This window comes from Aotus nancymaae, unplaced genomic scaffold (assembly GCF_030222135.1).
Source record: "Aotus nancymaae isolate 86718 unplaced genomic scaffold, 86718_ANA_hifiasm-v0.15.2.pri h1tg000141l, whole genome shotgun sequence".
In the NCBI taxonomy this organism is placed as follows: domain Eukaryota; kingdom Metazoa; phylum Chordata; class Mammalia; order Primates; family Aotidae; genus Aotus; species Aotus nancymaae.
This window is the reverse complement of record NW_026988556.1, coordinates 563618-589637: the sequence shown is the minus strand read 5'-3', so window position 1 is coordinate 589637 and position 26020 is coordinate 563618. Positions and strand designations below refer to the sequence as shown.

The 26020-nt window shown below is 58.8% G+C and overlaps 1 long non-coding RNA gene and 1 pseudogene across 5 annotated transcripts in view; one reads left to right on the top strand and one right to left on the bottom strand.

Annotated features, from left to right (window-relative positions):
* Positions 1–26020, top strand: part of LOC135272880 (GTP-binding protein 4-like) — a 691440-nt pseudogene that overhangs the window by 413859 nt on the left and 251561 nt on the right.
* The window catches only part of LOC135272867 (uncharacterized), an 80582-nt gene that overhangs the window by 37653 nt on the left and 16909 nt on the right, over positions 1–26020 (bottom strand). For 2 of the 5 annotated variants that reach the window (XR_010340822.1, XR_010340820.1), the window contains exons 3-5: positions 11519–11648; positions 9832–9915; positions 8787–8907 (exon numbers count right to left, since the gene is read on the bottom strand). This is a non-coding gene — a long non-coding RNA (uncharacterized LOC135272867). Of the gene's footprint in view, positions 1–8786; positions 8908–9831; positions 9916–11518; positions 12049–26020 lie in introns of those variants that run through there. The other 3 variants (XR_010340821.1, XR_010340819.1, XR_010340823.1) reach the window with 2 other exon arrangements.

The window sequence follows — 26020 nt, the reverse complement described above, 5'->3', positions numbered from 1 at the left end:
TACCCCCATCCAGAGACTCAGGACCCCTGGCACCTAACCCTGTCCAAAGACCCAGGCCCCCGGCACCTACCCTGTCCAGAGGATCTGGACTCCGGCACCTACCCCTGTCCGGAGACCGAGGCCCCCCGACACCTAACCCTGCCCAGAGACCCAGGCCCCCTGGCACCTACCCTTGTCCAGAGACACAGGCCCCCCGGCACCTTGCCCTGTCCAGAGGCCATGGACCCTGGGACCTATCCCTGTCCGGAGACCCAGGCCCTCCGGCACCTGCCCCTGTCCAGAGGACCTGGACCCCGGCACCTTCCCCTGTCCAGAGACCAAGGCCCCCCGGCACCTGCCCGTGTCCAGAGACCCAGGCCCTCCGGTACCTGCCCCTGTTGAGAGACCCAGGCTCCACGGAACCTACCCTCTCCAGAGACCCAGGGCCCCCGGAACCTACCCCTGTCCGGAGTCCAAGGCCCCCTGGCACCTGCCCCTGTCCAGAGACCCAGGCCCCCGGCACCTACTCTGTCCAGAGGTCCAGGACCCCTGGCACCTACCCCTGTCCAGAGACCCAGGCCCCCCAACACGTAACCCTGTCCAGAGCCCCATGATCCCCAGTATCTGATCCTGTCCAGAGACCCAGGCCCCCCGGCACCTGCCACTGTCCAGAGGCCGTGGACCCCGGCACCTACCCCTGTCCAGAGACACAGGCCCCCGGAACCTACCTTGTCCAGAGATCCAGGAATACTGGCACCTAACCTTCTCCAGAGACCCAGGCCACCGGCACCTACCCCTGTCCAGAGACCCAGGCCCCCGTCACCTGCCCCTGTCCAGAGATCCAGGCCCCCAGGCACCTGACCCTGTCCAGAGACCCAGGAACCCCGGCTCCTACGTCTGTCCAGAGACTCAGGACCCCGGCACCTACACCTGTCCAGAGATCCACGCCCCCGACACCTACCCGGGTCCAGAGACCCAGGCCCCCCGGCACCTACCCCTGTCCAGAGACCGAGGCCCCCCGGCACCTGCCCCTGTCCAGAGGCCCCGGACGCCGGCACCTACCCAGGCCCAGGTCCCCTGGCTCCTACCCGTGTCCAGAGACCCAGGCCCCCGGAACCTACCCTGTCCAGAGGCCCTGGACCACGGCACCTACACCTGTCCAGAGACCCAGGCCCCCTGGCCCCGACCCCTGTCCAGACACCCAGGCCACCTGGTACCTGACCCTGTCCAGAGGCCCTGGACCCTGGCACCTACCCACGCCAAGGCCCCCCGGCACCTAACCCTGTCCAGAGACCCAAGACTTGGGGCAACTACCCCTCTCCAGAGACCCAGGCCCCCCGGAAACTAGCCCTGTCCAGAGGCCCTGGACCCCGGCACCTGTCTCTGTCCACAGACCCAGGCCCCCCGACACCTACCCCTGTCCAGAGACCCAGGCCCCCGGCACCTACCCCCGTTGAGAGACCCAGGCCCCCGGCACCAGCCCCTGTCCAGAGACCCAGGCCCCCGGCACCTACCCCTGTTCAGAGACCCAGGCCCCACGGCACGTGCCCCTGTCGAGAGGCCCTGGACCCCGGCACCTGCCCCTGTCCAGAGGCCCAGGACCCCACACCAACCCTTGCCTAAAGACCCAGGTCCCCCAATACCTACCCCTGTCCAGAGGCACAGGACCGCAACACCTACCCCTGTTCAGGACCCCGCACCTACCCCTGTTCAGCGACCCAGGACCCCGACACCTAACCCTTTCCAGAGAACCAGGCCCCCAGCCCCTACCCTGTCCGGAGACCCAGGCCCCCGTCACCTACCTCTGTCCAGAGGCCCTGGATCCCGGCACCTATCCCCGTTCAGAGACCCAGGCCCCCGGCACCAGCCCCTGTCCAGAGACCCAGTCCCCCCAGCACCTTTCCCTGTCCAGAGGCCCTGGAACCCGGCACCTACCGAGGCCCAGGCCCCCTGGCACCTGCCCCCGTCCAGAGACCAAGGACCCCTGGCACCTACCCGTCCAGAGACCCAGGCCCCCTGGCACCAACCACCGTTCAGAGACCTAGGCCCCCGGCACCTGCCCCTTCCAGAGACCCAGGCCCCCCAGCACCTACCCCTATACAGAGACCAAGGCACCTGCCCCTTCCAGAGACCCAGGCCCCGCAGCACCTACCCCTATCCAAAGACCAAGGCGTCCCGGCACCTACACCTGTCCAGAGACCCAGGCCTCCGGCACTTACCCCTGTCCAGAGACTCAGGACCCCGGCACCTACCCCTGTCCTGAGACCCGGGCTCCCGGCACCTCCCCTGTCCAGAGACTCAGGACCCCTGGCACCTACCCCTGCCCAGAGACACCCGCCCCCAGCAGCTACCCCTGTCCAGAGACTCAGGCACCCCGGCACCTAGCCCTGTCCAGAGGCCCTGGACCCCGGCATCTACCCCTGTCCACAGACCCAGGCAGCCCGGCACCTACCCCTGTCCAGAGACCCAGGATCCGGGCACCTACCCCTGTCCAGAGATTCAGGACCCCCGGCACCTACACCTGTCCAGAGACCCAGGCACGTCGGCATCTACCCCTGTCCAGAGACCCAGGCCCTCCGGCACCTACCTCTGTCCAGAGACATAGGCGCCCCCGCATCTGCCCGTGTGAAAAGACCCATGCCAGCGGCACCTGAATATGTCCAGATGCCCTGGACCCTGGCCAGGGTACCCCTGTCCGGATACCCAGGCCCCCCGGCCCCTGTACCTGTCAAGAGACCCGGGCCCCCCGGCATCTACCCCTGTGCAGAGACCCGGGCCCCCCGGCACATACCCCTGTGCAGAGACCCAGGCCCCCCGGCACCTACCCCTGTCCAGAGACCCAGGCCCCCCGGCACCTACCACTATCCAGACACCCAGCCCCTCCGACACGTACCACTGTCCAGACACCCAGCCCCCCCGGCACCTTCCCCTGTCCACAGACCCAGGCCCCCCCGGCACCTGCCCCTGTACAGAGACCTAAACCCCAGCACCTGCCCCTGTTCAGAGGCCCTGGACTCCGGCACCTACCAAGGCCTAGGCCCCTCGGCATCTGCCCCTGTCGAAAGACCCCAACCCCCGGTAGCTGCCTCTGTCCAGAAGCCCAGGACCCCGCACCTACCCCTGTCCAGAGACCAAGGTCCCCCAACACCTACCCCTGTACAGAGGCCGAGGTCCCCCAACACCAAACCCTGTCCAGCACCCCGCACCTACCCATGTCCAGAGACCCAGGCCCCCAGGCACCTACCCCTGTCCAGAGACCCAGGCACCCGGCACCTACCCTGTCCAGAGACCCAGGGCCCCCGGCACCTAGCCCTGTGCAGAGGCCCTGGACCCCGGCACGTACCCCTGTCCAGAGACCCGGGCCCCCCGGGAACCTACCCCTGTCCCCAGACCCAGGCCAGCCAGCACTTATCCCTGTCCAGAGACCCAGGCGCCCCTGCATTTGCCCCTGTCAAGAGACCCAGGCCCCCCGGAACCTGCCCGTATCCAGAGGCCCTGGATCCCGGGACCTACCCATGCTGAGTCCCAGGCCCCCAGGCACCTGTCCCTGTCCAGAGACCCAGGCCCCAGGCACCTACCCCCGTTGAGAGACCCAGGCCCCCGGCACCAGCCCCTGTCCAGAGACCCAGGCCCCCGGCACCTACCCCTGTTCAGAGACCAAGGCCCCACGGCACGTGCCCCTGTCAAGAGGCCCTGGACCCCGGCACCTGCCCCTGTCCAGAGGCCCAGGACCCCACACCTACCCTTGTCTAAAGACCCAGGTCCCCCAATACCTACCCCTGTCCAGAGGCACAGGACCGCAACACCTACCCCTGTTAAGGACCCCGCACCTACCCCTGTTCAGCGACCCAGGACCCCGACACCTAACCCTTTCCAGAGAACCAGGCCCCCAGCCCCTACCCTGTCCGGAGACCCAGGCCCCTGTCACCTACCTCTGTCCAGAGGCCCTGGATCCCGGCACCTATCCCCGTTCAGAGACCCAGGCCCCCGGCACCAGCCGCTGTCCAGAGACCCAGTCCCCCCAGCACCTTTCCCTGTCCAGAGGCCCTGGAACCCGGCACCTACCGAGGCCCAGGCCCCCTGGCACCTGCCCCCGTCCAGAGACCAAGGACCCCTGGCACCTACCCGTCCAGAGACCCAGGCCCCCTGGCACCAACCACCGTTCAGAGACCTAGGCCCCCGGCACCTGCCCCTTCCAGAGACCCAGGCCCCCCAGCACCTACCCCTATACAGAGACCAAGGCACCTGCCCCTTCCAGAGACCCAGGCCCCGCAGCACCTACCCCTATCCAAAGACCAAGGCGTCCCGGCACCTACACCTGTCCAGAGACCGAGGCCTCCGGCACTTACCCCTGTCCAGAGACTCAGGACACCGGCACCTACCCCTGTCCTGAGACCCGGGCTCCCGGCACCTCCCCTGTCCAGAGACTCAGGACCCCTGGCACCTACACCTGCCCAGAGACACCCTCCCCCAGCAGCTACCCCTGTCCAGAGACTCAGGCACCCCGGCACCTAGCCCTGTCAAGAGGCCCTGGACCCCGGCATCTACCCCTGCCCACAGACCCAGGCCCCCCGGCACCTACCCCTGTCCAGAGACCCAGGCTCCGGTCACCTACCCCTGTCCAGAGATTCAGGACCCCCGGCACCTACACCTGTCCAGAGACCCAGGCCCGCCGGCATCTACCCCTGTCCAGAGACCCAGGCCCTCCGGCACCTACCTCTGTCCAGAGACATAGGCGCCCCCGCATCTACCCGTGTGAAAAGACCCATGCCCGCGGCACCTGAACATGTCCAGATGCCCTGGACCCTGGCCAGGGTACCCCTGTCCGGATACCCAGGCCCCCCGGCCCCTGTACCTGTCAAGAGACCCGGGCCCCCTGGCACCTACCCCTGTGCAGAGACCCAGGCCCCCCGGCACATACCCCTGTGCAGAGACCCAGGCCCCCCGGCACCTACCCCTGTCCAGAGACCCAGGCCCCCCGGCACCTACCATTATCCAGACACCCAGCCCCTCCGACACCTACCACTGTCCAGACACCCAGCCCCCCCCGGCACCTGCCCCTGTCCACAGACCCAGGCCCCCCCGGCACCTGCCCCTGTACAGAGACCTAAACCCCGGCACCTGCCCCTGTTCAGAGGCCCTGGACTCCGGCACCTACCATGGCCTAGGCCCCTCGGCATCTGCCCCAGTCGAAAGACCCCAACCCCCGGCAGCTGCCTCTGTCCAGAAGCCCAGGACCCCGCACCTACCCCTGTCCAGAGACCAAGGTCCCCCAACACCTACCCCTGTACAGAGGCCGAGGTCCCCCAACACCAACCCCTGTCCAGCACCCCGCACCTACCCATGTCCAGAGACCCAGGCCCCCAGGCACCTACGCCTGTCCAGAGACCCAGGCCTCCGGCACCTACCCCTGTCCAGAGAACCCGGCCCCCCGGCACCTACCCCTGTCCAGAGACCAAAGACCCCCGGCACGTACCCGTGTCAAGAGACTCAGGCCCCCCGGCACCTGCCTCTGTCCAGAACCCAGGTCCCCCGGAACCTACCCCTGTCCACAGACCCAGGCCCGCCGGCACATGCCCCTGTCCAGAGACCCTGGACCGCGACACGTACCCAGGCCCAGACCCCCCGGCACCTACCCCTGTCCAGAGACCAAGGCCCCCTGGCACCTGCCCCTATCCAGAGGCCCTGGACCCCGGCACCTACACAGGCCCAGGCCCCCCGGCACCTATCCCTGTCCAGAGAACCAGGCTCCCTGGCACCTACTCCTATCCAGGGACCCAGGCCCACGACACTTACCCCGTCCAGAGACCGAGGACCCCTGATACCTACCCCTGTCCAGAGACCCAGGCCCATGGCACTTACCACGTCCAGAGACCGAGGACCCGAGGACCCCCAGCACCTACCCCTGTCCAGAGACCCAGGCCCCCCGGCACCTACCCCTGTCCAGAGACTCAGGCACCCCGGCACCTAGCCCTGTCCAGAGGCCCTGGACCCCGGCACCTGCCCCTGTCAAGGGACCCAGGTTCCCCGGCACCTGCCCCTGTCCAGAGACCAAGGCCCCCCGGCACCTACCCCTGTCCAGAGACCCAGGCCCCTGGCACCTGCCCCTGTCCAGAGGACCTGGACCCTGGCACCTTCCCCTGTCCAGAGACCAAGGACCCCCGGCACCTGCCCGTGTCCAGAGACCCAGGCCCTCTGGTACCTGCCCCTGTTGAGAGACCCAGGCTCCCCGGAACCTACCCTCTCCAGAGACCCAGGGCCCCCGGACCCTACCCCTGTCCGGAGTCCAAGGCCCCCTGGCACCTGCCCCTGTCCAGAGACCCAGGCCCCCGGCACCTACTCTGTCCAGAGGTCCAGGACCCCTGGCACCTACCCCTGTCCAGAGACTCAGGCACCCCGGCACCTAGCCCTGTCCAGAGGCCCTGGACCCCGGCACCTGCCCCTGTCAAGTGACCCGGGCTCCCCGGCACCTGCCCCTGTCCAGAGACCAAGGCCCCCCAGCACCTACCCCTGTCCAGAGACCGAGGTCCCCGGCACCTGCCCCTCTCCAGAGACCTAAACCCCCGGCACCTGCCCCTGTTCAGAGGCCCTGGACTCCGGCACCTACCCCTGTCTAGAGACCCAGGCCCCCCGGCAACTGCCTCTGTCCAGAGGCCCTAGAGCCCAGCACCTACTAAGTCCCAGGCCGCTCGGCACCTACCCCGGTTCAGAGACCCAGGGCCTCCGGCATCTAGCCCTGTCCAGAGGCCCTGGACCTCGGCACCTGCCCCTGTGCAGAGACCCAGGCTCCTCGGCACCAGCCCCTGTCCAGAGACCCAGGCCCCTGGCACCTACCCCTGTTCAGAGACCCAGACCCCGGCACCTACCAGTTTCTAGAGACTCAGGCCCCCCGGCACCTACCCCTGTCCAAAGACCCATGCGCCCCGGCACCTGCGCCTGTCCAGAGGCCCAGACCCTCGGCACCTGCCCCTGTCCAGAGGCCCTGGACCCCTGCACCTGCCCCTGTCCAGAGGCCGAGGACCCCTAACACCTACCCCCTTCCAGGACCGCGCACCTATCCCTCTCCAGAGACCAAGGCCCCCCAGCACCTACCCCTTTCCAGAGAACCAGGCCCCCAGCTCCTACCCCGTCCAGGGACCCAGGCCCCCGAGGGCACCTACCCCTGCCCAGAGGCCCTGGACCCCGGCACATACCCCTGTCCAGAGACCCAGGCCCCCAGGCACCTACCCGTGTGCAGAGGCCCTGGACCCCGGCAGCTACCTGCGTTCAGAGACCCTGGCCCCCGACAGCTGCCCCGTCCAGACACCCTGGACCCCAGCAATTACCCAGGCCAAGGCCCCCCGGCACCTACACCTGTCCAGACACCCAGGCCCCCTGCACCTACCCCATCCAGAGGCCATGGAGCCCGGCACCTATCCCTGTCCAGAGACCCAGGCACCCCGGCACCTACCCCCGCCGTTCAGAAACCCAGGCCCCCCGCACCTGCCCCTGTCCGGAGACCCAGGGCCCCCGGCCCCTGCCCCTGTCCAGAGGCCCTGGACCCCGGCACCTACCCAGGCCCAGGCCCCCCAGCACCTACCCCTGTCCAGAGGCCCAGGCCCCCAGGCACTTACCCTTGTCGAGAGACCCAGGCCCCTGGCACCTACCCCGTCCAGAGGACCAAGACCCCTGGCACCTACCCCTGTCCAGAAACCCAGTCCCCCGGCACCTACCCCGTCTAGAGGCCCTGGACTCCGGCAGATACCCCCATTCAGAGGCCCAGGACCCCGGCACCTGGCCCCGTCCAGAGATCAAGGCCCACCGGCACCTGACCCTGTCCAGACACCCTGGACCCCGGCACCTACCCAGGCCCAGGCCCCCTGGCACCTACTCCCGTACAGAGACCCAGGACTCTTGACACCTACGCCTGTCCAGAGACCCAGGCCCCTGGCACCTACCCTGTCCAGAGACCCTGGACCCCGGCACCAACACCTGCCCAGAGACCCAGGCTCCCCGGCACCTACCCCTGTCCAGAGACCCAGGGCCCCCGGCACCCAGCTCTGTGCAGAGTCCCTGGACCCCGGCACCTACCCCTGTCCTGAGACCCAGGCCCCGGCACCTACCCCCGTCCAGAGACCCAGGCCCCCGGCACCTACCCCTGTCCACAGACCCAGGCCCCGGCACCTACCCCTGTCCAGAGGCCCAGGACCCCAACACCTACCCCGGTCCAGGACCCCACATCTAGCCCTGTCCAGAGATGCAGGCCCCGCGACACCTACCCCTGTCCAGAGACCCAGGCTCCCCAGGACCTGCCTCTGTCCAGAGGCACTGGACCCCGGCACCTACCCAGTCCCAGGCCCCTCGGCACCGACAACTATCCAGAGATCCAGGCCCCCCGGCACCAAGCCCTGTCCAGAGACATCAAGCGATTCTCCTCCTCAGCCTCCTGAGTAGCTGGGATTACACCTTCCCTGCCTCTATCGCAAGCTAACTTTTTCTTTAACATATTTTTAGTAGAGACGGGGTTTCACCGATGTTTGCCAGGCTAGTCTGGAACTCCTAACCTCAGGTGACCTGCCTCGGCCTCTCAAAATGCTGAGGATTACAGGTGTGAGCCACCGAGCCAGGTCAGAATTCCCCGGGGCCTTGAAACAAAGACATCCCGACAATTAACAAGCCTTAACAAAACTACATTTGAGAGGTGAAAGGAAGTAATTATTTAATTTTCTGTCTCTCTCAATATTTTCACTATGTTTATAGACAGACACATGCCAAAAGGGCAGTTACAAAGAGAGTAGTTCTGGGAGGACAGACCAAGAGAGACTCACCTGCCATTTCAGTCTCAAAGAAGCCAATGAGAGACCGCATGAAGGACAGGATCCACTGGTCCGTCATGTTGGGGCTTTTTCTAACTGTGTTCTCATTGGAGAGAAATTCTATTTCTTCTTCCTAGGCATGAACAATCAGTTAAACACTTGCACATTGGGGTAAGTTACTATAAGGAAATAAACTTTTACAATCACTTAAACAAATAACAAAAATCCCAAACACTGCTGGCAGTGTGAATTTCTGATTTTCAGCAATACTTTCAACATAAGCACCAACGTACGACATTAAGTCCTCGATTATGTTTTTGAGTGAACCGAAGAGAGTTTAGGAAAACATTACTTCTCTGCACCAAATAGTAATTAAGAATTGAGAGAGATTCTAAAACCTTGTCAGAAAGTGCAGGGTTTAATTCCTTTAAACCTCAGGAAGGAAGGACAGTAAAACTGTCTAGGACTGAATGATTGTCCACAAACTCAAAATGAGTACTGAGAAGGAACTGCCATGCTAAAGCTGTTCATTTTACCCAGAATGTTCTATCCCACTCTGCAAAATCCTCCTTGATCTTAAGTCCCTGCTCCACACACAGAACTCATGTCCTGCTTTGTTTCTCTGGCAGCACCACAACCAGCCTCTAGCATACACATATTAGCTCCAGCATAGATATATCTCACATGGCTCTGTAGGTACAAAATTAAAATAAATGGTGAAAGAGAATTCGAATACCAACAAGACAGGGAACCTAGAAAGGAAGGAAGGCAGAGGCAATCCACATCTAGCCTGGGGAGGACTTGGACAGCTCGACCAACACCCAACAGAGGTCCTCTTCCCCAAACGGACCTCTAGGTTGAAAAATGCCTTTATCATCTAGAAAACTATTTGGGGAGTTGAAGATCAACAAGCACACCAACATAACACCCAAATCATAACAGAGATGTGTTGTTAAAAACCTAAGTATAAACGAAACCTAACAATTCTGACTACTAGTATAGGAGACGCTTACATATAAAACAATAAAGACACACAAGGCAAAGCACCGGTCTGTACCTGCGCGCATCAGCACCATACTTCTGGATGATGGAAACTGGATCTGGATAATTCTTTTTCCGTTTGCTCATTTTTTGGCCGTCACTTGTAAAACAAAAGGGAGATGCCAATTAAGTCAGTCAGTATCACAGATGATCTTGATATATAAGGATACAAAGCATTTGCAAATAGGAATACAAAAAAGGAAATGGGAAGGAGTAACTTAGAAGTTAGCGTTAACAGGCCAGGCATAGTGGCTCACGCCTATAATCCCAGCACTTTGGGAGGCCAAGGCAGGCAGACCACCTGAGGTCAGGAGTTCGAGACTAGCCTGGCCAACATGGTGAAACCCCGTCTCTTACTAAAAACACAAAAATTAGCTGTGTGTGGTGGTGCACACCTGGAATCCCCACTACTGGGGACGTTGTTTCGGTAAGTTTACCATTGTTTTGCTTCAATTGCTCTCCACCAATCTTCTCAGCTAAGATCGAGGTGAGCTGCACGGCGGAAGAGGGCTGCGTGTAAGAAGGCAGCTCTGTCTCAGAGGACAAAAGGCCTGGGAGCACCCGGACAGGCAGGCACTGCGTGGAGGTCGCTCCCCTCCCAGTGGCCACTGTGGAGGCATTTCATAGAAATGCTCAAGGACCATTCACATTCAGAATCGGGATCAAACCGAGAACTCATGAGGGATATCGGACAGGAGTCAGAAAATGAGTTTCTCACACAACCGGAGCAAGGAGGGGAGAACCCTGGGCTTCACACTTGCAATCCGCCGCCTTCCCTGCAGTGTGGCCCCGGTTATGTTGTCTCGCAACTCTGCCTGCATGAGTCCAATTGTCTTAGGAAGGGGCAAATGCTTCCTAAGTGCCAACGGGAAGTGTCAGAATACTGGAACATATTAATATTAATATATCAACTTTCACCCAAAAAAACCTGAAAGCATTTGCAGACAGCAAAAACAGCTTCATTATCCTTTCGTTTGTATAATATATCTCTGGAAAGATGAAAAAGAATCAGAACACCCGTTTGTTACAGGAAACAAAATGTTGTGGACAGAAAAAAGTGGGAGGAAGACTGGTCACTGCCTAGTCCACTGTGCACAATTTGAATTTCGAACCATGCAAAAGTATTGCTTGGTTAAATTCAAGTCATTTAAAAGATAAAAAATAAATATTTAATACAAGCACAATATGCTAGGAAACAAAATCAAAGGCTTTCTGGCCACAGAGCCACTCTTTCCCAGACTGAGGCTTTCCAGGAAAGGCTTTCTGCCTGAACCAAGCAGAGGATCCAGATGTGGATCGTCTGACAAACACAGGGCTTCTTAGGAAGTGTCCTAAATTGTGTTTAGGAAGTGCAGCCCCTGTTGAGATTCATCAAGAAAGGGAAAGAGCCCAAATGGGAAGGAGCATGGGTTGAGGGGCACAAAAGTAGGTCTGTTGACAAAGAACGGAAGTAAAGGGGACATCAGGTTGAAGCTTTGTGCTGTCAGTCAGAAGGACAATTTAAAAGTTGCCTAAAGAGGCGCACACAGTCCGCGCTGCTGCCCTCCAGCTGGAAGGGAAGCTCAGCTCTTGCCTACTGACTGGAGCCCTGCACAGAATGTCCCCTGCCGCGACCGGTACTTACTGCAGCGCCCCTCCCCCTCTGCAGAATGTCTGGGTCCTATGTTCTAAACTGCCATACTTTCAAATTTTACCTGACCTACCTGAACTCAGGAGAATCTGTTGAGGCAGGTCACTCTCTGGGTCCTGCCCTTGACTTTTCTCACCACAGAAACTGCCAGACAGCGGTGGTCAGCACCCAGCCTGAGGCGATGGCTTCAAATGGAGGTGAGTCTGTAGGGACAAGGGCATTATCCAATTCTCTGCCATGTTTCAAATCCTTGGGAATTCAAATTTCACAGTGCCCCAGGGGACAGCTGATAGGGCTGATGTCCAGGAGGGAGGAAGCACTGGATGTTCCCAAATACATCACACCTGGGGAGGGCCATGGCACCCTGAGTCTGTGGTTAGGGAGGACGGCTCCTTAGAGGTGGACCAAGGTGCCCGGGGGAATACACCATGTAGGGGAAAGGATGGAGTGGATGTATTGATTCTTTCTAGAGGGGGACAGGTCACATCGCCGTGTCTTTGTAGGGAGTGGTGGGATCGTGTTGTGCTGGTGGCCCAGGGAGGATGACAGGCAAGTCTGAGCCCTGTGTTGTGTGTCTTCAGGCACCTGGAAGGTGCCCTTCCATATTGTTCAGAGGGATTTGGACTGGACGTTTCTAGATCTTAGGGAAGAGTGGGGAGAAGAGGGCTCAGCCAGAAAACTGTTGGGTGGGTTGTCTGTGACAGAGCACGCAGTGACAGCCTCTGGGTGGGCGAGGCTGGAGCTACTGTAACTGCCGCAGCCTCTCAGCTCCCTCCCCAGAGGTGGCTTCTCCGTCAGTTCAGGTGGCTGTTGGCTCTCATTTAACAGGGGTGGGGGCAGTTGGGGAAGATCAGGCAACACGGCCTGGGCTTCCCAGCTTGTTCTGAATTGTTCGTCCTTTTGTGGAAGCTCAGGTCTTCAGACCCACTTCCTCTTGTCTGCTAGCTCATGGCCTGTCCTCTGCACTTTGTGTTACTGTGGAGAGGAAGAATTTGTCTCTTTTCCATGTCTACTACCTCATGAACAGGGGTCAGGTGTGGACTCTTGCTGGTTCTCAGTGGAAGGGTCTGGAAAGACTGGTTTCCTATTCAGTAGAGGAAGGAGAGTAGCGTACAAATAGGAAGACGGTCCTCTTATTATTCTCCTTCAAGTCAGGATGTGTGTCCTGACTGATGAGGTGCATGTGCTGTATCCCTAGTCCCCTTGACTGGAGACTGCATGAGGTCCTAGTGAACAGGGATGAGCTCCAGACAACTTTGCCACACCTGGCCTGTGGCCCAAGAACCTCTGGTTCTTGGTTGGTCACTAGATTCAGTTATTGGGAGCTCAAAGGAAAAGGACCAGAGACGGGCTCGTTGTCCCATGACCTATTCTAACATGACCAGCAGCTGTGGAAATCCCTGGACACCTCCCCTGACAGCCCCACTGCTCACTGCTTCCTGGCTGTGCTCTAATCGTGTGCAGCTGTTGCTGGCTGAGCAATCAAAGTATCTCAGGGAACTCCACCACTGCTTCTCAGACCTGCCCCCTGGGAACACAGCTTCCTGAGTGGCAGCCAGGACCACCGAGCACTGAGGAAAGGGTGGCCCAAATCTGACCCCTGTTTAGCACTTGCCGTGCATGGTGCCAGGACAATCACTTGCACACTGGCCATAACACATATGGGTTATCTTCAGGGTTCACAGGGTGCTGGCTTGGGACAGATTTCTTTCCAATGATTTCCTTCCTTCCTTCTTTCCTTCTTCCTTCCTTCCTCCCTTTCTCTTTTTCTTTTTCTTTTTCTTTTTTCTTTTTTTTTTTTAACAGAGTCTTGCTCTGTCACCCAGGTCAGAATGCAGTGGTGCAATCTCGGCTCACTGTAGTCTCTGCCTCCTGGGTTCAAGCAATATTCCTGCCTCAGCCTCCTGAGTAGCTGGGATTACAGGCATGCACTACCACACTCAGCTGAGTTTTGTATTTTAGTAGAGACATGGTTTCACCACATTGACCAAGCTGGTCTTCAACTCCTGACCTCAGGTTATCTGCCCACCTCGGCCTCCCAAAGTGCTGGGATTACAGGCATGAATCGCCACACCCACTCTAATCAGTGGTTTTATTTTGTTGTGCTGAGCTAGGACAGAAAGGGGTTTTCAAGAGCTTCAGGAAAAGGAAGACTGAAGAGGAGACACGACCATAATATTAGGAATCTTCTGGCTTCCTATAGGCCTTCTGAGCGCATAGCACCGCCCTGGGGGAGGCCCCTCACCTGCTGCTGAGCATGCTGAGGGCCACCAAGCCGGCGAGAGATTCATCCCTGACCCATGGCTTGGGAGATGCCTGTAAGGCTCACAGGGTCTGCCAGGGAGACCCTCAGAGGCAGCGAAGGCTTGGCTGTTGCTTCTTGGCAGACAGGGGTCAGGGAGTCTAGTGGAGCCAGGGCCAGGCTCTCTAGCGAAGCGACCCTCCCGTGGAGGAACAGAGCATGCGATACACACTCACGGACACTTACAAGCTGCAGAGTTTCCTTGTCCCACACCCTCAGCTGTTGGGACACCCCTCTGATTCCCAGTGACTAGTGCGGACCTGGAGACCCCAGCTCATTCACCTCTTTCCTTTGTCTCCACAGCATGCCCAGTGCTGGGGCCAAGTGTGACCAAGAACCCTGGCACCTCCATGCCAGTGTTCATGGCTCTGCCCTTCACCACACCTGCTCCCAGCCCAGCACACGGGCCGACCCTCGTGATTACAGTGGTTCCTCCAGGCAGCTCTCTGGTGCTGTCTGCCTTCCCCAGCACCCCTCTGGTGGCAGGACAGGATGGCCAAGGCCTGAATTGGGCTGGGGCTTCCAACGCCCTTCTCCAGATAAAGACAGAAGCGGGGCCTATGAAGGCCCCTCAGGCACAGACCTTGGTCCTAACTCAGGCACCCCTCGTCTGGCAGGCTCCAGGCACCCTCTGCGGGGGTGTCACCTGTCCACCTCCCCGACCCCTAGCAGCTGCCCCTGCGGTGCCCGCTAGGGCTGCCCACGTCATTGGGGGCACCCGGGCCTGCGAGGGAGGCTGGTCCCAGAGCCTTTCTCCTCCAGCACCACCACCGGCTCCCCAGCCGGCCCCCATCATGGCCCCAGGGAATGCTTGTCCATGGCCACAAGGGGCTCATGGAGAGGGCAGCCAGGCTCCCTCCCAGGCCAAGGCCCAACCGGACGACTCCTGCAAGAGCGTGTATGACAACTTCCGACTCTGGCAGCACTACAAGACCCTGGCCCGGAGGCACATTCCCCAGAGTCCGGACATGGAAGCGCTTTCCTGCTTCTTTATGTGAGTGTCCTCGGGGCACCAGAGTTCATCTCGCAGCTCACCCGTAAAGAGGCTGCTGGATGGACGGGAGGTCACGCCGTTCAGGGAAGCTTGCAGGGTGGTCTTAAAGGTGACGGGTGGAGCTATGGAAGGGCACATTTTCAGCAACATTAATCTGGCTGCCGCTCAGGACAGACTCTCAGGGGCCTCATCTTACCTGCCCCTCACTGTCCTGTGAGTCCGGCCAATCCTTACTTTCAAACGTTGTCATGACAACGTTTACAGAAGACCCAGATCAGAGAGGGTTCCCGGTCCAACATGAGCCACGGGTTGGGTTTAGTGCACCCCAGTGCCTCCCCTTGACCTGAGTGGCAAAGGTCAGGGGCACATCACATGGAGCTGGGGGTGGGAACTGCAGGAAACCGGCACACGCCCACTGTTCTGCTGAGGTCCAGCTGGCACAGTGGTGGTGGAGCCTGCACAAGGGATGGTCTTGGGCCCCGCACTAGGGTCCACGCTGGGCAGGTATTTGCAGCTTCGCCCTCGATCCCTTCTAGAAGAAGGGACAATGATGCTTCATTCAGAGGATGGTGAGGAGGTGACTTGAGCTCACATATGAGGCACATAGCACAGTGCCCGGCACATGCTGGGACACATTACATGATAGCTGTTATGATTACTGTCCCTATTGCTATCGCTATCAGAACTAGGCCATCTAGGACAGCGCTCCCCAAAGCCACGGGCTCCAGTGATGGCTCTCAGTGCACCACGAGTCCACGAGCCCACAAGCCCAGCAGTTCAGGGCTGTGGACTGTGGTGACTGAGGCAGCAACACCTCAGATCTGAGGGTTTGTCGATTCAGTCCCAGTCCTGCCTCTCTCCATCCTGCAGGGCCTCTGTGACCCTGTGTCCCCCGCTGATGAGCAAACCCGTACTCCACAGGAGCCTGAGCACAACCACCAGGCAACACACTGGCCACTCCCTAGGCAAGTCCCCTGCCCAGGCTGTAGGTGTAAGGAGGCCCCATCATTGTTCCCAAAAATCTTGCCGCCCCTGCATCCTGGAACTGGTTGCATTCTCCCTTGGAGTTGAGTCCCGGTGCACTGGGGACCCTGATTCTCAGAGTGGAGTCGCCCCAGGCTCACAGGCTTGGCGTGGAGTGGGCTTCGATGCCGCTCTGCTTTGGTTCTGGTTTCTACTACTCTCCAGGACCCTGAGGCTATGTCCCCAGGGGCTACCTTACTCCAGAGTCCCCAGGAAGCTGCTTAAATGCTCAGTCCTGGGGCCCTGGAACCTGCACGTTAACCCTCGCTCCCCGGTCATTCTGTGTGTGCGCTGTCTCAGTCAGTTCGGGCTCTGTCATAACAAATCCTACAGACTGGGTGCTTCATCAGGACACAGTCACGTCTCCCAGTTCCAGAGGCCGGAAGTCCCAGATCAAGGCGACAGCAGATTGGTGTCCTGGCTGGAGAGGGCTGCCTCTGGCCGTGTCCCCTTGTGGCTGAGAGGGACAGCCCTGCTGTCTCCTCCTGCCCTTATCGGGGCTCGGATGCCATGACAGGAACCCACCCTCATGACCTGCTCTAACCCTGACTGACTCCAAGAACCGACACACTGGGGCTCAGGGCTTCAGCACAGGAATGCTGGGGACACACACGTTCCACCCATAGTACTGAGTTCACTTGTCAACACTGAGGACTCGAGGGGCAGTAGGAGAGGCCACCCAGTGGCTTGTGTTGATGTTTGATCTTGGGGGCGTGTCCTAGAGGCTGAGGAGCCCACGTGGGGGAAAACAGGACGGGGACACATGGCAGGACAGGTGTGGGGAGGACAGGGGCCAGGTGTTGGGACCAGGTGGGCTTGGGATGGAGGGTAGGCTTATGGACTGGGACTGACTGCACCGCCTTACAGCCCAGTTCTCAGAACCCTGGCCCGGCGAAAGCCCAGCATGACCCTGGAGGAGCAACTGTGGCGGGCCATGCGGGAATGGCAGCACATCAGCAAGTCTGACAGGATCATCTATTACCAGATGGCGGCAAAGTGAGTCTGGGATGCAGGGGCAGAGCCCGCATGGCAGGGTAAGAGAAGGTGACAGAGGCCCGGTGGCCATGGTGGCTTCTCAGCGTGGAGCATGAGGGTGTGGACAAACACAGGCCCTCCTGGGCCCCTGCCTCCCTCAAGAAACTGCTCCTCCCTCCTAGAGTGCTTTGGGGTCTCTATACTGCCCTGGTGGGAAGCCACGCCCTGCTTGGCCTGGGGCCAACCCCTGCCTTGACACTGGGGGTCATGGAGGGAGCAGCCAGCATCACAGTCCAAAGGAGATCACCGCCAGCTGTGGGGATGGGGAGAAGCGGGGCTGGCGACTATAGACAGAGCGGGATGCACTCTCCTCACAGCAGTGGCCACGAGTCGGTTTTCACCCATCCCGGCCTGGCCAGGATTGGAGAAACCTGCGCTGGGTCAGGGGCCACCTGCATCCAGGACACCATGAGACCCATCTCTGGCCTCCCTGCCTTTGCTCCCGGGAAGTCCCCTCCGTTAAGACAGAAAGACAGCAGCCTTGGGGGAAAGGGGCCCAGCTTTTGCTTCCTCCTGACCAGGGGTCTCCCAGGCCTCGTGCTCCTGGGTTATACTTCAGGGACCCATAGCCCCAACCTCAGGACTCCTGCATCTGGGCAACATTCCTGACACCTTCTGCCATAAACCCCACCCCTGGCCAGCTGAAGCCAGGAGGAGGGGTCCCCCTGGTGCCCTCCTGGGCCGCGTGGCCCTGACTTGAGTCAGGAAGCCCTGTTGATGCCATGGGCTCTGCGGGGGCCGGGTGAGGGAGGGAGAGCCCAGAACTCTGGGAGCAGCTCCCTCTGGGACTGGGGGACAGGCCCCAGGCAGGGCCTGGACAGCCCGTCCACGGCACGCCTTCCCATCCCTGCCATCGGCTGCTGCCTGGTCCTGGGGGCAGGGGGGCTGGACCCTCTCAACACGGCCTGTAACCTTTTTCACCCCAGGTTCCTGGAGTTTGAGGCTGAGGAGGAGACGCGGTTTCAGAACTCACAGCGGATGAAGGGGCCCCAGTGCCTGCCTCCTCCAGCCCTGCCGAGGCTTGAACCTCAGAAACCGTTGGCCCCTGAGGTGGTCAAGCAGCCAGGTACGGCTTCCCACATTCCCATAGGAGCCACGGCAAAGGCCAGAGGGGCCGAGGGAGGCCACTGTCCCCACACCCCATGCCTTCCTTCAAGAGAGGGATGTGCTCCTCCAATAGGACAGCTCCCAAGGGCATATGTTGGGTACTGACCAGGTCACTTCGTGGGCGGCCCATGGTCACCAAGGAGGGTATTGACCTGGTCAGGTTTCCTAGCTACTCTCCCCTCGCCTGTCCAAAACTCAACATACAATCCACCCAGGAACAGGGACGAGCGGGTCGAGTACACGGCATATCGGTGGCTCCAAACTTCCTCCCAAACGATGCTGTCTCAGATGTGCCCCTCCTGCGGCGTCTCCTCTGGGGCGCTGTGGTTCAGGTGGTCCTGACCCAGTTGGGTCCCACTTCATGTCCCCAAGCCCTGCCCTCCCTCATGTGGCACGGGCAGGAGGAGCAGCCCTCACCACACCCATCCTCCTCCCTCCCTGCCTCAGTGTACCTTCCGAGGAAGGCCGGCCCCAAGGCCCCACCTGCCTGCCTGCCGCCACCCAGGCCCCAGCGGCCAGCAGAGACCAAGACCAACCTACTACCGCCCCGGCGGCCAGTGAACACCAAGGCCCCCGAGGAGATCCCCCCTGAACTGGTACAGGAGTATATGGAGATCATGGAGGAGCTGCTGGAGCCTCCCGCTGGGGCCACGGGGGAGCTCGAGGCACAATGGGAAGAGCCAGGCCTCCTAAGCTACATTGAAAAGCTGTGCTCACAGGAAGACTTCCTCAGCAAGGTGGGCTGGCCTGAAGTGCTGGGGTCTGCAGGATTCTGGGGTGGGTAAGGGGGTCACTCGCAGGTCCTTGGAATTAAGCTCTGCTGTATGTTTGTGCCTGTCATTTCTTACTGTGTTTCTTTGTGTGTCTGCGTGGGTGTGAGTGTGGAGTGTGGACGTTACTTGTGTCTGTGTCTTTTCCTGTGTCATATGTGGGTCTGTTTGTGTGTCTCTGTCTGCATGTGTGTATGCTACCAGGTCTGTGGTCTGTGTGTGGAGCTGGTGGTCGCCATGCTATGAGACAGCTCCAGAAGGGTGGGGACGGGGCGCTCGCTGCTTTCTGCATCTCCTCCAGGTGTCCTTGGCTCCACGTTACTCCCTGCCCAGGTAGCTCTCACCGTCTTCCTTCTGTTTCCAGGTGGAGGACATCATTCACCCCCGATTCCTGGAAGAACTGCTTTCCCCAGATCCACAGATGGATCTCTTGGCCCTAAGCCAGGAGCTGGAGCAGGAGGAAGGACTCACCCTTGCCCAGGTAGAGCAGGGAGGGAGGGGAACCCAGGTACCCCGGGGGCAGGAGGGACCCGGCACACAAGCCCCACCTGATTGTCTACCCCACCCTGCGGGGCATGCTCGGCTTCTTGGGGAGCCACTCCGAGGTGGGGAGGTGCAGGTTCAGATGGAGCGGGATGGAGAGGAGCCAGGGAGGGGAGTCAGGATGCAAACTGGAGTGAGGCCCAACGGGATGCCCGGCACAGCCACACCCTCTGTCTTTGACAGGAAGCCCAGCTGCCTCAGGCTTCCCTGCCTGCCACCCAAGGCCGCCTCAGCCCAGAAGGACAGGGTCCCCAGGGAGCTCGTCAGTCTCCCTCTGCTCAGAGAGGAGGCCTCAGCCCAGCAGCGGCTCCCACCACCGAGTCCCAGGAGCGAGCTCTCTTTGGAGGCCCATCCTCTGCTCAACAGACGCCCCACCTAGGGCCTGGGCTCAGAGTCTCTGGGGCGCAATCCCTGGCTTGGGGGCTGGCTGGCCCCTCGCGGCCTCAAAAGAGAAAGGGTGACCCCGTGGTCTCCAGGAAGAAGAAGAAGAAGCGGGCTTGCAGCCAGTAGGGGGACACGGCAGGCTCTCTGGTGCCAATCCCCGAGGTGGGGCTCTGACATCTGATGCCCCAAAGCAGACAAAAGCTTCTCCCCCAGTGCGGATTTGCTGGGCCTTAGCTTGATAGGGAAGGGTGGGGGAGGGAGGGAGGGAGGGGAAGGAGAGGGTGGTTGAACCAGAAGGGAGGGCCTGGGGGGAGGGGGAGGGGGTGGGAGCAATGCCTAGGGGGTCTCATATGTAAATAGGAATAAATATAGTGGTGTTGGGAACGCTCTCTGGGCTGCTGTCTCTGTCCTCAGGGCTGTGCTGCTCAGTGGAGGGGGTCTGGGAGAGCAGAGGGACCGGGAGATGCCAGGCACTGGGGACCCACGGGGGCCAGCCCCACTCGTTCCTCCAGGTGTAGGCTGCCCCTTCAGATGCTCCAGGGACTGACAGATGCTGAGGAAACCCTGATCCCTCCCACCACCCACTCACAAGGCCCCGCCTGCTTTAGTTATCAGCATCCCTGGAAAATCCTGGGATGTTGAGAGCTGGCTGGCTCTTGTTCTGCCCCGTGGGAGCTGAGGAGAAGGCAACTGCCCGCAACATGGACACGGGGAGAGGCGGCCGCTCCTGCTTAACCCTCATCAGGAAGAGCTCAGGCCCTGGGCTGGGGGGAGATGTCAAGGCATCCATCCACACGGGTGTGTCTGGGATACGACGGTGGGTGGGGAGCAGAGAAAGTCCTTCTGCCGGTTTCTGGGCAGGAAAGAATCTTGTCCAACTGGCGGAAGCAGACGCTCCTTGCCGTGGCCACAGGGACTGGCCTCAGGGGCCCTCGGGGTGCTGCATGGAGCCCCCCACAGCTATGATTCCCTTCCCATATGATAATTCGACTCTTGTGTGGAATGGATGCAGACACAGATTTACACTGGTATCTCAAACAGTTCCCTCCCAATCCACCATCACAAACGGGTACAAGCATGGCCAGTCTGCCAGGCGCAGGGTGGCTGTGTCTGCTGGTCCCAGGGCCAGGGAGAGCTGGGACCCAGGCCGAGAGGGGCCGAGGGTCAGCCGCCCTTCTGCCAGGCACAGACCTCAAGGGCAGAGCAGGGGTTGCCTGAGATGTGGCACTGGCTGTCTGGGAAGTGCCCTGGGATTCGGGGGCCAGGTGTTGGCTGAAGGGAGACTTCTGGAGTCTAAGAGTGAGACGACGACTGCATCAGGAGAGGGACTGAGGCTGGGGAGGATGCTCTGCTCTTTCCCACATCGTCCGGTCCTCCTCATCTCTGCTGAACTCCCCTCACCCCATGTGGCTGACCTCTACCCCCTTACCCCTAATCCACCTCTCAGAATCTCAGATCCCAGCACAGACAGGACCTGGCACCCACCCCGGTTCCCTTCTGGCCAATACCTTCTTCGCTGTCTGACTTCCGATTCCTCCCCAGGGCCCTTGTTGGCTCAGGACCATGGTGACTGCCAGAGCACTGGTCCCGGCACTGCCTGTATGCAGAGCTGTGGTCATGGTGCCAGGGGCTGGCCCGGCAGCAGAAGCTGGTGAGGCACAGCTGTCTGGCACACGGCGGTCTGGCCCCTCTGCCGAGTGACAAAGGGAGCCATGTTTGGGTCCTCTCCGGCCCCATCCTCCCCCAGAATACACCAGTCAGCTGGATGGATGCCCCTCCGCCCCATCACTTCTGCTCCATGTGGGCAGTGTCGGAGGCCTGCCCTCTGTGGCCTTTGGGAAGAAGAGTTTATCTTGGCAAGGCATCCCCAGCTCAGTGCACATCAGCCCATCGGGGAAAATGTGGGGAGTGAAGAGTCACTGGTGGGTGATGTGCGCAGCTACCGTGACTCCTCTACCTCCAGGACCATCCTCAGGAGACGAGGTAGCACCTCCCCTTTGCAGGGTTGAGGAATGGTAAGTGAGCTGTGTTTGAAGGGAACGTGGTCTGTACTCTGCTGTGTGTGGGTGCTCAGTCAACTTCCTCACCTAAAGATGAAAGTGACACCTCGGCTTAGTGACACCTCGGGACTCCTGCTGGTTACCCCACTGGATGTTGTCTGCCCCACGTCCCTGTCCTTGTTTTGGTTGAACCACTCCCAGGAGGCAGAACGTGTGCTTCCTCCACCTCTGTGTCCCACCTGAGGCCTAAAATCTGCCCCTAAACGGGGACAATAGGGGCTACTGGGGGGCTCTGACAGACTGAACGTTCGTTCCCCTCTCCCGCCCAATTCCTGTGTTGAAGCCCTAATCCAGGATAGATGATGGTATTTCGAGATGGGGCCTTTGGGAGTTCTTCAGGGTTAGAGGAGATCATGAGAGTGGGGACCTAATGTTGGGATTAGGGCCCTGGTAAGAAGCAGAGACCCTAGAGCTCTCTCTCCCTGACACGAGGACACAGTGAGAAGGCAGCCATCTGCAAGCCAGGAAGAGAGCCCTCACCAGAACCTCACCACACTGGGACCCTAACCTTGGACTTCCAGCCCCCAGACTGTGACTAATGCATTTCTGTTTTTAATATGCTCCCCCAAGTCTATGGTCACTTTGTCCTAGCAGCCCTATGTGACTAGCACAAGTTCCATCATCTCAGGAACTTCTTTCCTAACTGGTATCTGGAAACCGTGCATCAGAGCCATGGGAAAGAATGAAGAAAGGCTCAGTCCTTTACGATGGTCAGCACGCAGCTTAAAATTGTTCTTTTAATACAATCAGTAAACTTCACAATCTGCTGATGCTAAAATAATAGAGGAGATTCAAATTAAGAATGCCAGCACTGAAAGAGAACATAGAACCACAGATCCTGTAGTCACTAAACAGGTAATAAAAGAACATACTAACAACTACATGCACACTCATGTTAAAAACTGACATGGGCAGGGCACAGTGGCTCACACCTGTAATCCCAGCACTTTAGGAGGCCGAGGCGGACGGGTAACCTGAGGCCAGGAGTTCGAGGCCAGCCTGGCCAACATGGAGAAGCCCCGTCTCTACTAAAAATACAAAAAAAAAAAAAAAAAAAAAAATAAGCCAAGTGTGGTGTCACATGCCTATAATCCCAGCTACTTGGGAGGCTGAAGCAGGAAAATCACTTGAACGCGGGAGGTGGAAGTTGCAGTGAGCCAAGATTGCACCACTGTATTCCAGCCTGGGTGACAGAGGGAGACGCTGTCTAAAAATAAATAAGTAAATAAATAAATAAATAAATAGAAATTTATTAGTCTTTTTTACTAACAAATTCAGATCATTCGTTCCTAGCAAAAGACCATATGAAAAGAGCCCACCACTTAACACCTTTTGGGAAGTCAAAGCAGACACCCCAACCTTAAATGCTGTAGCAATGAGCTTCACCGGATTCGGTCCCTTCACCAAGAGCCCAGAGAGCACCAACCCTGCTGAAGGCGGGGACGAGTTTTCAACCTCCAGGCCCTGCCTCCAAGGCCATCCCACTGGCAGGAAAGACAGGCCCCTGCCCTGAGCAGAGCGCAGCTGGCTGGTGGGACACTGGAGAGTGGAAGCTCTGGGGCCATAGACAGGGTAAGGTCTGGACAGGGAGATGAGACAGGCCCAGAGAATGCAGTAACCGAGGGCTCACGGTCAGCAAAGCCGCATCTCCCACAGCCTCCCTCCTTGTGTATGGGTGAGGAGGTCCAACACAGAAGCACACAGCTGTGACAGCTGAGGTTCCCGCAGGGTTGCAAAGAGCTGTGAGAATTGGGGAGAGATACTGCCCCTGCTCAGTGTCCCTTGGGAGGGCTGGGAGTCTCAGACAAATGCCACAAACGAAGGATGAGCAGAGCCTGCAGGGGGAAGAAGAGACCTGAGCCATGAGGGAGTCAGAGAATTCTCAGGCATCCTTCATGAGAGAGAAACGGAGACGCAGCCCAGGAGAAGTGAACCCCAAGCCAAGCGGGATATGTTTTATATCCCGCTTAACTCATGTTTTAGAGAAGCTGGTCCTGGAGCTGCAGTTCCCAAGAGGCACAGTACGTTCCGTAGGCATACGAGCAAGGTGAGCTAGAGTCACCCATGCGAAACTCAGCTCCATTTCTGATAAGTGAAGATGGGAAAGCACCAAAAAGAACACGGGGAACAGCAAAAATCAGAGTTTGAAATACAACACCGAGGAATTCTGGGCCTCAGAACCTATAAGACAATAGGTAAGTTATTTCACCTCCCCGGGTCTCAAGGTTTTTCATCAGACAATGGGGAGAGGGAGCTGGACAGGTCAGTCCCTGGGACCCAGCAGGCCTGTATCCCACTGCACGGCAGCAGCGGCTCTTACGCAGAGAAGAGAAGTGGTCTGAAATGAAGGTTAACTGCCAGATGGAAGTTAATGGTTAGCACTTATTAGTCAGGCCACTGAGCGTCTGTAGATACCCAGCATGAATGTCTAGAGACAGTTTCTGAAGAAGTCATAAACTTTAGGTCCCGTGTTTACCATGGCAGAGGACCAAGTCTTTACCCTAGGCCTGTCTGGTGGAAGTGACAGGGTTCCCGCATCAACTGCAGCCAGGACATGGGGATCCCCGACGGGAGAGGCCAGGAGAGGCCAGCAAAGGCCCCCAGGGTAGCGGACGATGAGAGCAGAGGTGGGTTCCAATGACTTTCCCGGGACCTCCTGTAGTCTCGGCTTAAAAAGAGCAGCAAGCCTGTCACACAGATCTCTCCCTCAAGCGACAAGCTGGAGAGTGAGGGAAGGCTCCTGGCTTGGCGCCTGCCCAGATGGAGCACCAGGACAGGGGAAAAAAAGGCCGTCTGCAGGAGCCAAGAGGCTGGAGAGAGCCTGGGACCTCGCTCCTTTTGCTGCATTCCCCTTCTACAGACTCAAGAAGGGCAGGCAGCACCAGCACTCCTGTACTTTATATCCAAGAATGGTGCAAACTGAGATGTGCCCAGAGACAGGAACGGCGAGCCGGATCTTCGCAGCCAGGCTGTGAAAGCTGATGAATGAGCCAGGGCGTCTGAGAGCATGGGAGCCCAGATGGCAGGAGGTTCTGTGTTTTTCCTGGATTAAAGGAGGCACTGCGCATCGGGACCCCCTGCAGGGCGTCTCCTCAACATTACTCCCATGCATGTTTCCCTTGCTACCTCTTGTGTGTGTTCCCTATGTGGGGTCTTAAGTTCACAAAAACATTATCTGAAGGTCCATTCCACCTCTGGTGATTCAAGATGACACTCGATACCCTACACAAAGTGCAACTCTTAAGGAGCAGACATGCCTGCAAGTGGGCAGAGGCAGAAGGGGCATCTCACCAGATGCAACGTTTGCAGGTTTCAGGGATGGTATTACCACGCCTCCACCTGCTCGCCCAAGCTCCAAAGAACCTCGCCTTCATTTCCTTTAGGGGGACCCTACCTGCCACCCTTTCCTCCCCCTTCTCCCCTCACCCACATCTGCTTTCCTAAAACGGCTTCATTTCTCCTACTTCCTTTTTCACTCTTGCCATTAAGTCAAGTGATAGCCGAGAAAGAAGCAAGTCATGAATCCCACACAGCTCATGTGGCTCAAATGAATAAGCACAACATTCCAGGAAGCAAAATATTTGAAATCCCAAACTTTCAAGTAACTGTACGTAAATTGTTTGACTTCCGTAAAACTTATATAATAAGTATTATCATTACCAACAGCTAAAAGAAAGTCATTTTTCTGTTTATTATGGAAAACTATTGGCTGGGCTTGGTGGCTCATGCCTGTAATCCCAGCACTTTGGGAAGCTGAGGCGGACAGATCATCTGAGGTAGGGAGTTCGAGACCAGCCTGATCAACATGGAGAAATCCCGTCTCTACCAAAAATAAAAAATTAGCCAGGCATGGTGGCACATGCCTGTAATGCCAGCTACTTGGGAGGCTGAGGCAGGAGAATCGCTTGAACCTGGGAGGCGGAGGTTGCAGTGAGCCAAGATCACACCATTGCACTCCAGCCCGAGCAACAAGAACAAAAAGAAAGAAAACTATTATCCACGTTTTTTATGCAGGAAGAAAGTAAGGCTCAGGGCCTATCTAAGTCCACGTAGGCTGCTATAACAAAATACCGGGAAGGTTATAAACAATAGAAATGCATTTCTCATGGTTCTAGAGCTGGGAATTCTAGAACCAAGATCAAGGCACCAGCAGATTCAGTGTCTGGTGTGGGCCCTTTTCAGGGTTCATAGAGGATGCCTTCTTACCATGTATGCACATGGCAGAAGGCGTAAGGGATCTCTCTGGGGTCCCTTTCATAAAGGCACTAATCCCGTTTATGGGTATCCACCTCATTACCTGATCACCTCCCCAAGGGCTTCTACTCCCAACTACCATCACCTTGGGGGTCAGGTTTCA